Source organism: Dendropsophus ebraccatus, chromosome 8 (assembly GCF_027789765.1).
Source record: "Dendropsophus ebraccatus isolate aDenEbr1 chromosome 8, aDenEbr1.pat, whole genome shotgun sequence".
Classification (NCBI taxonomy): domain Eukaryota; kingdom Metazoa; phylum Chordata; class Amphibia; order Anura; family Hylidae; genus Dendropsophus; species Dendropsophus ebraccatus.
This window is the reverse complement of record NC_091461.1, coordinates 76,766,505-76,779,595: the sequence shown is the minus strand read 5'-3', so window position 1 is coordinate 76,779,595 and position 13,091 is coordinate 76,766,505. Positions and strand designations below refer to the sequence as shown.

Sequence of the window (13,091 nt, the reverse complement as noted above, 5' to 3'; positions counted from 1 at the left end):
GAAATCAAATAAGTTCTGGTTCATGTTATGACTCTGCAATGGAATGGCCTGGTAATGGGTGCACATTTCCCTTCTAATTCATGTAAGACAAAATGTTATATAGCAAAGATCATTTTGTGTACCTTTCATCCTTGACAAACATTGTTTGGTTTGTCCTCTGCCGTATTGTTTGAACTCAGGCAAATTTCCCAACTTGTTGTTAGGGTACATTCACACAAACAGGCTCGCAGCGAGATTCTCGCTGTGAGCCCGGCAGGTCCTGGCAGTTCCCATACACTACATACTTGCTGCGGTCTAAACGACCGCAGCAGTATGTAATTCTGCTGCCCTTAACCCCTTCTGCTCCCGCTGGCTCCCCCGCTGTAAGCATACTTTACCTGTCCTTGCTGCACGGGTCCGGCGTCCTGCTCTCCCGTCCGGCCAATCAGTGGCTGCGGCTGGGCAACACACTAATTGGCCGGACGGGAGAGCAGGACGCCGGACCCGTGCAGCAAGGACAGGTAAAGTATGCTTACAGCGGGGGAGCCGGCGGGAGTAGAAGGGGTTAAGGGCGGCAGAATTACATACTCGCTGCGGTCGTTTAGACCGCAGCAAGTATGTAGTGTATGGGAACTGCCAGGACCTGCTGGGCTCGCAGCGAGAATCTCGCTGCGAGCCCGTTCATGTGAATATACCCTTAAGACGGAACCCTAGTTTAGATGTTTGTCACATAACAGTAAGTGAGGCAGGCCTGAATCCCTTTTTTCAGGAGCCCCATAGCATATTCATTGGCTGCTTCAATAGTACTCCTACTCTTTGCAGAAGGGTAATATTATTCTGTACTCCATACCGTTCTTGGATTATATAATAATGTGGCAAACAAAGCATGTGAATGTTTATTCAGCCTAGAAAAGAAGGTCTTTTTAAAATCTATACAGCTGGGGGTAGGTGCAGCTCACTTAAGTAAATTCCAATGCTGAGGCTAACAGAAAATGCCAATACCCAAGCATAAACAAATAAATATGGAATAAAAGAAAATGTATCTGTCCTCTAAGCATTAAGTGCTAATAAGGTGTTTTGATCATAAACATATAAAATACATAAGCCACAGAGCGGTGAAATAAAATCAAAACAAATAATTTTGAAATAAAATACAAAGCGGTAAAAGAAAGTCAAAGTCCTTAAAACATGACACTTCAAGCACTGTGTATTTTATATGTTTATGATCTAAACACCCTATTAACACTTAATGCTTAGAGGACAGATACATTTTCTTTTATTCTATATTTCTTTTTAAAAGCTAAACAGCAGTTATATGTGTTTATTATATCTATACTCTTTTTTTCCCATACACAAATTGTGCTCACAGTACAACATATAGGATTTATATACTATATATCCATACAGGACTCCCTAGGGCTGCATCCAACTTCTTCAGACACTTGTAATAAAATGCTTAGAGTTTGGGCTCGAACAAACCCGAGCATGTTCGAGGTTCGCTCATGTCAACTCATTACACAAGTTAAAGAGGTAGTTTCTTGAAGCAAAGAAGGTAAAATCAGATGTGTACCACAAACCATGTGGGGATCCGGATCACTTGTTCCAATGGGCAGGGGTAATCCACTTACCTCCAAGTTTAATAAAAAAAAGAAAGTTTTTAAAAGTATTAAAAAAACTCCTTATAAACCCCCCCAATAAAAGTTTAAAATACCCCCATGCCCATTATAAAACTAAAAATATGTTTTTAAAAATAAATAAACATATTGTATATTGCTCGGCCTTGAAGGGGTTAAATACTGGTGGATGAAGAAGTTTGATGCAGCCGTACAAAGTCCAGAAAACATAAATACAGCCCTGGCTAGGCCTAGGGACTCCCTAGGGCTGAATTCAACTTATTTAGCCACCAGTATTCAAATGACAAACACTCAGACTGGATCATGCTGGGATTGCACTCATCTCTAGTTAAATAGGCACTGTTCCTCAACAGCACAAGTGAATACAAGTGTGGCTTTGTAATATATCTTATCAGACAAAATGTCTTCCTTTTCCTGTTATAAAGCCTCTCCCCCCTTTCTGCCTAACTGTCATTCACTCTCAGATTCAGTTAGGCACAACTTTTGCTCACTGGTTATGATTTGTAGCTAGTTCAGGGATTGGATTACAGATCTATGGAGAGGAGGGAGATGGGAGAGGAAGGGATAAAGACAACTAACATACCACAAACAAGAAAAATAACTGCCAGATACTTTTTACTCATCATGTACACACACAGGACAGCATATTCAGAAAAGTCACCTGAAACAATAGGTATGCTTTAATTTTCACTTAGGGCTTAATGTGCTCCATTTATCTGCAGATCTAATATTTTTATTTAGCGATATCTTCATTGTGATTCTGTTTGCATTGTTCAATCCATTGTACCTCTTATATATTTTTTTTTTTTAAAGAAAAATCTCACCACTACTCCATTTATGTTATTTCCAATGGGAATATAATGAATGTTCTGTAAAGTAGTTTATGATTTATGAAAATAATACATGCTGACCATGCATGCACATTACCCTGCAATGTTAAATTCAGCTGCCTTTTAACATAGCAGTATATTAAAATCACTCCATATTTTATTACAACGTTTTCCCTGTGTGACAATAAATCATGCAACATAATTCCTAACTGTAATAATTTGCACAAAAGCGTAATCCAGAGCCTTGTTTCATAAGTGTTATATAGCAGGGAGAATTAGGGGAGATTTATTGCATTTAGGGTATAATTCTCCATATTGACCATAGATACAACTTTCATTTCTCAAGAGCAATGGCAGAAATGAAAGCTGAACTGTGATTGGTATCTATGGTCAAAATAGAGAATCTTACTGTACTGTGCAATAAATCTCCCCATTGATTTCATTTGGCTCCCAAAGGCTTAGCCTTCTCCTCCTAAAGGCAATAGAGGACATTTATCAAGTGCTTTGCATCTATTTTTTTGTGAATAATTGGATTTCTCATCCTTTTTTGGTCTAAATTCTATTTATGAACCAGTACTCCAGTGGCAAATATTTTTAATTGCAACTTTTTTTTTACTTTGCTTGTTTTGAGTATTCACCTAAAAATTTGCATAATCAGGGATTTGCCAGAAACTGGTGCAGGCCTATGTCTTGTCAGTACTGGGTGAATATGTTTGCACAATTTTCTCCGAATTATCTGCGAATAGTCTATTCACAAAAATTATAAATAGTTTGTTAAATAAGTCCTATTTAGCTGGGTAAAAAATGGAGGGACTCTGGAGAAAAATCACACTATTTAGACTCAACAGTAAATGCCTCTTAATGTGTCATCAAAAATATGTGGAGAAAACTTAAAGATGTAGAGAAAAATCAGACTCCTCACTTTAATAATAAATAGCATTCGGTGAAAAGTGAAACTAGTATATAAAAACCATGGAATTTGGTCTCCTTTTTGTCAATTTTGACGTCAATTTTGATGACGTCATTGATGGGACAGGGGATCTAATAAATAAATGTTGACAGGGAGATGGGGCAAGGCGGCCATGAAGCCCTGCCCATGTGGCACTTTCCACCAAATATAACATGCATTTTTGACCGGAGAGACCACCAAGAAATCCATTATACAGGTACATATGAAATGCCATGAATATAAACTTAGTGCTGAGAATAGTGCTGAAAACTTATATCGAAAGGGGGGTGACAATATCAATTTAAGGCAAAGGCTGCATGGACATCAGTAAGCGAGCGCTGATCTTTCAGATCTGTGCTTACTTATACTAGTCATCAAGCCGTGTAATAGGGCTTTCTCGTTACACACATACTCTACTGTGTTGATCCAGGGAAAGGCAAAAGACCCTTATGAGGCAGATGGCAATTGCACTGTATAAAATACATATTTTTATACATATATACATATGAACAGAAAACTCTAGACATAAAGACTTAATTGTTAATTACTGTACACTACCTTGGACCTAATAAAGAACAGAAGAGATATATTGAAATGCATTGTCCCACTAAGGCTGCGTTCACACTACGTATATTTCAGTCAGTATATTTCAGTCAGTATTGCAACCAAAACCAGGAGTGGATTAAAAACACAGAAAGGATCTGTTCACAAAATGTTGAAATTGAGTGGATGGCCGCCATATAACAGTAAATAACTCCCATTATTTCAATATAACAGCCGTTGTTCTAAAATACCAGCAAATAATTGCCATTAAATGGCGGCCATCCACTTAATTTCGACATTGTGTGAACAGAGCCTTTCTGTGTTTTTAATCCACTCCTGGTTTTGGTTGCAATACTGACTGAATTATACTGACTGAAATATACATATACTGACTGAAATATACGTAGTGTGAACGCAGCCATAATCTGCAAAAAGTAAACTGGTATAGTTCACAGAAAGCAAAAAATTCTTACCTTTTTCATGTAGTATGCCAGCCGTAAGCCTGCCTAATGGGCAGGCAGGGTGCGTGACAAGGCAGGGAGGAGGCAGATCTCCTCCCGCTTCAGATTTATTATGATTTACACCATATTTCTTACTTCTATGCCATGGCATATTGCTCGTGAAGTGCACTGAACAGTCTGACTGTGATGTGGGGAAATTTACACTACTATCGATGGCATGTGTAGGGGAAAAGGGGTTATTGATACACTGAGTTTGCAAATAGCAGCAAAGAGAGGATTACACTTAATGTTGAAGCTAAAACGAGGGGGAGATTTTGCTGCAGCACTGAGGACATACAATAGTAGGTACCCTGGTGCTTACACAAGGGACCGCGTACCAAACATTAGAGGTGGCGAGAGAAGTAATTAACAAGTATGTTAAGAATCATATATCCTATCAAATAGATGGAAATTCTTTGAAAAGGCAATGCCCAATGAATGAATATCATTAACATATGTTTATGTAAACCTTATTTTTTTTTCTTTATTTTCCAAAAAAGTACTTTCTTGTTTGTTATTTCAAAGTGACAATTTTTAAAATGATCACATTTCAAATGTAAATCAGTGGATTACTCGGCTGTCTGCATTACAAGGGATTTACAAAACAGTAATTAATCCAAAGAAATCCTCTATTTCTTTTTAGAAATGCAGAAGCAAACAGATATTAGCAAGGATTAGCAGTGGTGTCCTTTAAGTAGTATTGAGTTGCTAAGTTTGAGTCTTAGCGTCTAGTCTTGTATCTCTTAGTGTAAGGAAAAGATAGTGCTTGTATGTATAAAACAGAAGCGATAAACACTTGCAGTACTTGTAAATACAGTAGACCAGTGGCTTCACTAGTACCAGGAACCCAAGCCACCCATAAACTTTGCATTTTTTTCCTGGTGCCCCAGATCTTAGGTCAACCTCTGCACCCTCCAGATGTAGATGCAGCTAAATCAATAGTGTATACAGCTTCATGCCTTGCTAGTCACACTCGTATTCACACCACTTTTTTTTTATACAGATTGATAAATTTGGGTCAGTGAGTTTCTTTGGACGGTAATGTAAAGTGTTCACAATGTCAAAATTACAAACTCTGTCCCTTTTATTTCTTCAGCAAGTGCCACTTATTTTGCATTCACCACAATTGTATGCCCGCTGTTTGCCGACAGCATTTTTCTCTGGCTTCTTATGTACCAGTCTTGGCCTGCAGCCAAGTATAAAAGCGGAAATTAAAGGGTGAGTGTGGTTAGTAGAAAGGTTGGCAATTTTCGGCGCCCATTATTCTAAATAATTTTGGCTGCAAGAAACATTTTATAGTAAACAATAATTTGTTATGAGTTAAGTATGTCATGAAAACATCCTGTACTATCATTTGCACCGATCTAAAAACAATGATATCTTGTGCATATTAGTTTATGTCTCATTATTTCTGCTATGTTGTGAGTATTTCCTGAGATCCCCAACATATGCCACTATATAATCAAACATAGTGACATACATCATCCATTATCCTAAGTAGTAAATGTTTCTACTGCATAGTATACTTTTTATGGTGGCCCACTGTATAGGAAGATGCAGTTAACTATACCTAAAAAAAAAAAAATGGTATTCCAGCTCATAATACCCAGATGGAGGTTCATGGAGAGGAATGGTCGCTCTCTTTGTTCCTCAGTATATTCCCACACGCACAGTGTGTTGCTGAAAAAATCATTTCCGCCCTAGGAGACCAGGAGAGCAGTGACATAGTAGATGAGTTTATACAATGATTCACTGCAGAGTTAGACAACTTCCCTAACCCACATTGCCTGTTTCCTCTATGTTAAGATTCTCCAATGTGTCCCATGAGACCTGGATAGCAGAGATAGCAGAGATAGCAGGTAATTGTAAGAAGTTGTCTGAATAAAACAGGATTCTAAGAAAAAGCCACTCTACAGTATAACTAGCACAAATGGTACATGCGCACTAAGTAATCCAGATGGAAAACTCATTGTGGATTCCGCAGCTTCCACCCGCTTGCCGACTCTGGTGGCTTTGCGCATTTCCGCCGGTGCCATAGACTCAATTCTATGAACGGGCGGACTCCGCCATCCGTCCAAAGAAAGAACTGCTTCAGAGTCCGCAAGCAGAATCCGCATCGTGTTTTCCGTCCCAATTCCGTAGTGTGCCTGTACCCTAACACCTAAACAGAAGACAACAAGGTCTCAGTGGGCCAAAGAAGAGCAATCATGGAGTGTGGAGGACTGAAAGTGATGTTCATTAATGAATCACACATCTGTTTTGGTCAAGGAGAAAATGTTTGAAATTTTGTCTGTTGTCATTATAATAAAACACATCAAGATGACTTCATAAGGGAACAGTCACTTTACAATATGGGGTTTCATGCTAGGTAAAGGACTGCGGAGATTACACCATTTGGATGTTTTCTCATTCTATTATTAGGCTATGTTGACACAACGTATATTTTGTATAAATCATGACCGGAATTTACACAAAACATATGTTGTGTTGTGAATGAATGGAATCCTGGCCAGAATTGAATAACGGCCGCAGAGAACATGTCAGTTTGCACAATGGAGTGTGTGGCATTGTCTGCAGCCGGTGCGCCTGCATCCGAATTCAGCAGAAATAAAGATCATCTGTCCGGTACTGCAGCCGGGTCACAGAACGGCTGGTGTTGTACGTAATGTGAACTAGGCCTTAGAAAGTAAATTTAACCTCAATATCCAGGACTACTTAGCCCAGTCCGTGTTATTTGCACCAGCCAGAGGTAAGTGTACTGTAGCACTGTTAGCCACTCAGTTGTTTTTGACAAAAGGAAATCATACCCACATTTGTTAAACAGTTGTAGCATATCATGTGGATATGTCATGAAAGTGGGAATGTGAATACCCCTTTAAAAAAGATATTACCTAGAAACTTGTAAAGAAGGATAATTATATATATATATATATATATATATATATATATATATATATATATATCATATTTGTAAAATTTAGGCTCCAGTACTAAATAAACAATGTCAGAAATAAAGACAAGACAATAATAATGCCATGTTCACATGGTGTAAGACACCAGCCGTTCCGTGACCAGGCTGGGTCACGGAAAGGCCGCTGTTGAAGATCTTTGTTTCTGCTGAGCTCCCGCATCCGAATTCCCCACTGTACACAATCGAGTTTGCGACACTCCATTTTGTGATCTGGCAGGTTCTCTGCAGCCGAATCATTTTATTGCGGCACCGCTAGGGATTCTGGACGGTTTCCTTCAGCTGCAGCACAATGCAGGTAAAGTATTAATCTAGGCTGGTTGCAAATGGGTAACAACGGCTGTGATTAATACTTACGTTGTGTGAACATAGCCTACGTGTGCAACACACAAACTCTACAGATCCATATGACAGATTCCTTTGCATTCTTTACCACTAGAGATGAGCGAACCTCGAGCATGCTCGAGTCGATCCAAACCCGAACTTTCGACATTTGATTAGCGGTGGCTGCTGAAATTGGATAAAGCCCTAAGGCTATGTGGAAAACATAGATATAGTCATTGGCTGTATCCATGTTTTCCAGACAACCTTAGAGCTTTATCCAAGTTCAGCAGCCCCAGCTAATCAAATGCCGATCGTTCGGGTTCGGATCGACTCGAACTCGAACCCGGTTCGCTCATCTTTATTTACCACTGTCACATATGGTGCTGCTATGGAACAGAATCTTATGACTCATGTATGTGTTTAGTATATATAAGCTTAGCTGTTAAAATAGCACCATTTTGATATATATATATATATATATATATATATATATATATATATATATACTGTATATATTAACCTTTTCTAACTGGAGGTTAATTTCACCTTGCTTTTTGCTAGCTATGGTTTTTAAAATTTCTAAAAAATTTTTGGGGGAAGAATGCATTCAATCCTGCATTAGATAGATAGATAGATAGATAGATAGATAGATTCTTCTTATTGAACATACAAGGCGTGCAGCACAGGAAAAATAAAGAATATTCAGACTGCCAAATCTTAGACAACTTTAAGGAACCTCCACCTTCCAGTGCAATAAACCTGTTAAGGCAGCAGCCTAAGTATAAATTAAAGTAAGAAAATTATTCACTCAAATTTACAATAACAATATTTCAGCTCCTATTTGGAGCCTGTTTTAAGTTGGATAAAAAGCTCCAAGGTTGGGTTTTAATCGCTTGTGTTATAGGTGAATAAATCTCATGCACAAGTAAAGAAAGTGATCAGCTCACCCCAAGGATTCCAGATAAGAAGCATCTAGCAAAGTCTTGGTCCGTCGCTGGACAAATTCATGTCCTAAATTTTATGAATAAATCAAAATACTTCAGTTTAATTTTGTGATTCTTTGTCATATCTCCTATGACATCTTTGTTATACATCTTTTATGTTTAATATATTTTGCAGGAACTATTTAATAGGACAAGTGAAAAAAAAATAACATAAGATTTGGGACTCTGGACTGGTGTTATGTTCCCATAGGGCAAGAGACACGGAGAATGAAGTTTATTTTCTTACCATCATGCTCAGAGTAATTTTTGTTAATTAATATTTAAATTAGGCAGTTAGGTGCACTAGGGGCGGGACTACTGCCCTCAGCTGCCCATTACAACATACCTACTTATTTACATATTAATACAAATAAATAGTTAACCCTTTCATGACCTGGGGTCATTGATGCCTCAATGCCCAGGTTGTTTTATGATAATCATAAATGATTCCATAAGCTTATGTCCCTATGTCTGCCCCCTCTCCTCTGTCCCCTGCTGCTGTTACAATCTTTTTCCCCTGCTGCTGTTACCCTCCCCCTGTCTGCCTCCATAACCAACAAAATGGAAGCCTGAGGCTTCCGGTTTCCATGGCTACCATCAGGGCTCTGCTACACATTGCAGAGCCCCGATGAACAGCGGACAGAGAATTCTCCCTCGGTAGAGGGATAATTTTCTATCAGAAGCTCTACAGATGCTGCGGTCGTGCTGACCGTATTATCTATAGGGTCAATTCTCAGCACCGGAGCGCGGCTCCATTGCTGACAGTTGCGGTGGGTGTCCGGCTATCACTGATAACCGGGACACGCTGTGGATGACACAGGAGAAGCTCCTGCACCTGTGTCATCCTGGATCATAAATTAATGTTGCTGCAGTATCAGGCATAGGCTTCAGCAACATTAATTTACTGTGGAGCGGCGGGAGGAGGTTAATGAAAACTGCACTGAGGAGGTAGGTGAGAAAAAGACCTTGATTTTCAGTGCCTCTGACAATATAACAGCAGGTTAAAGACTACAAACCTACTGTTTACTTCCTTTTAAAATGTTGTATGCTGAGTTTAGTCCGTTTGCATGTGTCATATATGAACAGAAACATAATACATAGTTATTGTGTTTTTTTTTTTTGTTTTGCTATTTTTTTTCCCCAGCGATTTTAGACTTTGTTGTATTTTCCTTCCAATATTTGTACCCAGTGAGCAGAGCTTTCCTATTATATTTCCTATCATAGACATTGTGCCTGTGGATAATTGTCTGTCTTGTTGTTTACAGGGCATAATGATAGTAAAGCATGAAGTCAGCCCAAGAGGCCAGTAATATTATCATAAAACTCCTAAACAGGAAAGAAGCATTTGGATGTATAAGTGGTAGAGTCAGCTCAACACCTCAGAGGAAAAATGGTGACTTTCAGTGAGCTAATAACATAGTTCATAGGCCAGGGAGTATTATGGTGCCTTTCATGACACTGTAAGACTGATCAAAGCTCCGGGGGATTACAGAATTGCTGAAATGTAACCCTTTTTATTCTGGAGAAATTGATGTGAATGTCAGTTGCAAACTGCTAACAGATAACATTTATATAGTTGAAACCGTTATTGCTGAACTATAATCTAAAACATATTTAAAAAGATTTAGAGGAAAGTTACCATCAGCAAACATCAACCCAACAAAAGATAAATGTAATTGCTGCCTATAGCTCCATATACAATAGGCTTTGCTGCTTAATGTGTTGCTTTTGTAAGAGTCATTGCTATACAACAATGGTGGCCCTAGTGAGGCTTGTTCTGATAGAAATGTCTGTACAAGCCTTGCACATAGCTTTTTTTTTCAAACCACAAATTGTTAATCTGAGCACACTGACACTTTCTCATAAAAATCGGCAATTTTTTTTGACCTTACCGCAATAATATAGGCAATATAAAGGGATACAGTAATACTATGTGTTCAGTAAGTTTATTGCAACAATATGTTTTTAGTAGTTTGGAGAAAAAGGTTAGAACATATAGAAATATCTTACATTTCAATTAGATAAATTAAGGAGATTCACCCCAATATACCAAAATGTGATCAGCCCTATCAAAAAGCTTCTTTTAGATAACAAGCTCTGTGTCTCCTCGCATAGACACATTTTTACATTTAGTTAGAGAAGATAATGACCGCAGGTTGCTTTTAGAAGCTGGAAATCTCATACCATGTATAACTATTAGGCTATGTTCATATAACATGTTTCCTCTCCATTGCTATGGCAATGCATTGAAGTCAATGGAAAGACGGACGTCCAATGCACACAATGTATTGAATAGCGGACATTTTACCGTGGACGTCAAAATAATGAACATGACAGTTATTTTAGACGCCTTTTGCAAACAGCGTACGTTTTTATTAGTTGTTCTCACAGTTTTTCTTTTGTCACTGTTCTTTCTCCGCTTCTATTAAATTCAATGGACTTTTCAATCAAGCCGCACCCAAAGGGCAATTAGTAACCCAAACTAGAATAATAGAATGATCTACCAGCTAGACAGCTAAATGACGTTCGTTATTTTAGACTCAAAATGACGGACCTCATTTTAAACGGAGCTGAAAAAAACGTGTGAACATAGCCTTTAATAGAAAAGTCCTTTGAATTTAATAGTAAAAACGGACTGCGTGTGAACAACTAAAAAACAACGTCCGCTGTTTGCAAAAGATGTTCAAAACAATTTACAGGATCATTATTTTGATGTCCACACAGACAGTGTCCGTTATTTTATACATTATGTGCATTGGATTTTGTCATTCTATTGACTTCAATGCATTGCATAGCTGCAATAGTGGACGTTTCTTAAAATAGAAAAAGCAGATGCCTTTTCTCTTTTTTTGACATTGTCTGAACATAGTCTTAGTATTAAAATAGACTTCCTAGGGCTGCATCCACTGTCTGCAGCCACAGGAAGTCAAATGGCGAGAGTTTGGATTTGGAGAACATTGACGAACCTTAACAGTTGAGCCTCTCCGCTCGACAATAACTATACATAGAACTATACATAAAAAACTATACAATTTCACTATATATATTTACTTTAGAGGTAAGATGAGGTTGACCATATCTGTACCCCTAGAGTATTAAAGCAGGCCTGTCACCAGCTTTTTGTAAATTGAAGACAGTGTACATTAGAGTTTCTCATCCTGAATCAGAAGATATAACTCTTATTTCAACCCGTCACTCCAGCGCTGAGATATGAGTCTTAGAAATGTTATGCAAATTAGTAGATAAAGCCCATGGGATGTTCCCTTGGCTGCAGAAGCCCAGCTATGTTCAGCTTAATTGAATTAAAATATATATGTCTTGATTCAGGGCCAGGAACTTTACATTGACTTTACTTTGGTCAGCAAAAAAACACTAACAGGTCATCTTTAAGCTTATATAAAGCTTGTAAAACCTATATGTGGTTATTGTGTACCCTAGCTATCTTGGACAAACAGTACCAACTAGAGAGTAAATTGTCTTTTTTCCAAAAGCTTATTTTAAGGGTGACTTTACACCTACCGACTCGCAGCGTTAATAACGCTGCAAGTTGGCTAGGTCCTGGCAGATCACTGTCAGTACATACACGCAGCGGTCTCAACGACCCCTGCGTGTATGTAAATCTGCCGGCCGCTTAACCCCTTCTGATGCCGGCTGCCTCACGCTCTGTATACATACCTCTTTGCTCCACGGGGTCCCGGCGTCCTGCTCTCCCGTCTGGCCAATCAGTGGTTGCGACAAGGCAACACACTGATTGGCCGGGGGCGAGAGCAGGATGCCGGGACCCCGTGGAGCGAGGAGGTATGTATACAGAGCGGGAGCGGGAGGTAGCCGGCATCAGAAAGGGTTAAGCGACCGGCAGATTTACATACACGCAGCGGTCGTTCAGACCGCTGCGTGTATGTACTGACAGTGATCTGCCAGGACCTAGCCGACTTGCAGCATTATTAACGCTGCGAGTCGGTAGGTGTGAAGGCACCCTAAAGCCTTAGTAGAACTGGCATAGTATATCAACTGCCACACTGAAGGGCCATTTTGTTAGCCATGTGATGCCCATATTAGTAAATACATAAAAAAAAAAAAAAAAACAACGTAGTCTGTTTCCCAGAGGGTGAGAGCCTCGGTGGACAGAGAACCGCAGAGCACCATGCTATGGTGTGAAGACTGATGTTCATTTGTCCACTGCACTGCACAAATGCATTGTAGTGTTGTTTTTCTATGTGAGCATTTTTTGCCTTGTATCACTGAACTTTTCAAAATATACGTAAAAGGTTTTTTGCAAGTACCATTTTGTGGTGTCCCATTATTTTTATACTGGTTGAGATGCCCATATTAGTTCCATGTGTCTAGTGCTGTGGTGTCATATTTCTACCTCTTTTTCAAA

General features: G+C 39.0%; 1 protein-coding gene across 1 annotated transcript in view; it reads left to right on the top strand.

Moving 5' to 3' along the window:
* NRG3 (neuregulin 3) overlaps positions 1–13,091 on the top strand; it is a 673,333-nt gene that overhangs the window by 22,139 nt on the left and 638,103 nt on the right. The gene's annotated exons all lie outside the window — the stretch shown is intronic.